The sequence below is a fragment of the Chironomus tepperi genome, unplaced genomic scaffold (genome assembly GCF_022539635.2).
Source record: "Chironomus tepperi strain 1889 unplaced genomic scaffold, CSIRO-AGI_Ctep_v1 contig_309, whole genome shotgun sequence".
Lineage (NCBI taxonomy): Eukaryota > Metazoa > Arthropoda > Insecta > Diptera > Chironomidae > Chironomus > Chironomus tepperi.
In genome coordinates, this window is record NW_027226431.1 from 436996 (window position 1) to 439218 (window position 2223).

General features: G+C 34.1%; 1 long non-coding RNA gene across 1 annotated transcript; it reads right to left on the bottom strand.

The window, feature by feature from the left end:
- Nucleotides 1-373: 373 nt before the first annotated feature.
- Nucleotides 374-2016, bottom strand: LOC139092799 (uncharacterized). Its single transcript, XR_011544625.1, has 3 exons — nucleotides 1730-2016; nucleotides 1574-1659; nucleotides 374-956 (listed from the first exon to the last, which is right to left on the bottom strand). It is a non-coding gene; the product is annotated as an uncharacterized lncRNA (long non-coding RNA).
- Nucleotides 2017-2223: the final 207 nt, after the last annotated feature.

The window sequence follows — 2223 nt, forward strand, 5'->3', positions numbered from 1 at the left end:
CGCTAAGCTAATCGGCAAATGCTTGAGAAAACCAAATTTTCATAATAACCTGGATTGGGACTGGGAATCGAACTAACATCCTTAAGATGTCTACTCACATATTCCTCGCATTGAGCTATTTGTGACTACTTGGAACCTTGACAGAATGTCATCTTGAACTATTAATCAACCCTTATTGACACAAATAATTAATGCTGATCAAATGGCTGCCATATGACTTTCTATGGCAATTTTACATCAAAATGAAAATTGCAACTTGGATGCCATGTGGCCGCCAACTGGCTGGCATAAATAACTTGTGTCGATCGGGTACTTTATCACTGTTCTAGTGAACCTTCATAATCTACAACCTCATTTTATTCAAAAATACAAATTAAAAAAATTTCAATTGACTTTAATTTATTAAATATCCATCAACCAGAACTGTGCCTTAATAACATTAAAATTTGTACATAAAAAAATTCAATTTAAACCCGTATGATGAAAATTTTCCCACTATCTTTCATATCTCTCTTGTTTAAACTTATAGGAATCATTTGTATAGAATTAGAACGTCTCTGTGCAATATCGTTGCTGCTACTTGCATTATTATTGTTATTACCATCACTTCCAGTATTATTGTTATTGCTATCACCTTGAAAATTCTCATTTAAAATTCCTGTTGTGCTGCTATCAACAAAAATTGCACCACTGCTGTCTCTTCGTCTCTTTTTCTCTCGTTTCAAATATGTATGCAGTGATAAGACACTAATCCAAAAATAAATTAACAATGCTACAAAAATTAAATAAATTAAGACAAATGAAATGATGAGAATTTTAAAGAAGTAATTTTTAAAGTATGAAATTAATCCGTAACGTTCATCTTTAATTGAAACAAATATGACGACAATTCCAGCACCGAGGATGATGAAGAGAATTTGATAAGTCAGCCACCACCACAGATAGCCAGGTTTTCTCTGAAATAATAACAATAAGAAGGAAAAAGAACGAAGAAAAGAGAAAATTAAGATTGTTTTTATGTTGTTGTTGCTGAGGGGGGTAAGATAGTGGAAATATTTGAGATTTTTGGAAATTAGTGGATTTGAAGGTCAAAACCTCTAAATCAGTGAGTGGGCAACCTGTTCCCTTTTGCGGCACACCTTGGTAGTCACCTTAGCTTTGACTGAAAACGCACAAAACATACGGTTTATGACGTTTGACGGCACTAGTGTGCTGAATCACATAGGTTGTCCACCACTGCTCTTGATAGTCGCTCTTAACTCGTGAATTGTGTTGCTTCCTTTGTTCTGAGTGGTCAAAAATACGTTATAACTAGTTAATGACATGTCTGGTCCAGGTTCCATCTAGGCACCTCATCATCTCGCCATCAACTAGGCGACAGAGCAATTCACTAGCACCAATATTGTACTGCTTGGGTAGAATTGTAATCTTAACATTATTCCCCGAATTTCACAAAATAAATCACTTTTTTCCACTTAAAATTCAAATCTCAAAATATTTCCAACATGTTACCCCCCTTAAAAAATTCTTTATCATCATCTCATGGACGGATATTATTCTCACAATGACTCACAAGTTTTGCTCCTGTTATCAGAAACGATGCACATAAGATGCCGAATAATAGAAACAAACAATAAACGAGAAAGAAAATGCTGAAGACTAAGGAACAAAAAAAAAGAAAAGAACTTTACTAGCCTCAATTTATATTTTCATCACGTCACATTCTCACTTTTCAAGTCTTGTAAGGTTTCTTCAATTTCATTATCACTTGACCGTGCTCGAATGTAATTTGAGAATCGATAAAATAAACTCCAACTTCCAATGCCTGCATCATCAATTCTTAACTTTATGCACCATAAAACGATTATACAAAGTAATAGAAGAATTCCGTAAACGAATATTGAGAAATATCCGATAAATGATCCACCCGATTTTAAACTATATCCACAACAGAAAGAATTCAGACATGGCATTCCATCTGCCTTTCATGAGCGACTGTTGGTCTTGGAGTGTTGAACAATTTGTGGATTCTTTATTCTTAATTTCATTAGAAATGCGCATTTTAATCTAGAATGCTTAAGATATTACTTTTGGTGTATTTTTGTAAAATGGTAGCTTAATCATACACTTTATGATGTCGGTCGGTCAGCTGACGTTCCTCGTTAAGTAGACATCGTAGTCTTGGCACATCACATAGTCTTAAATCTTGTAATCATTCCTAAA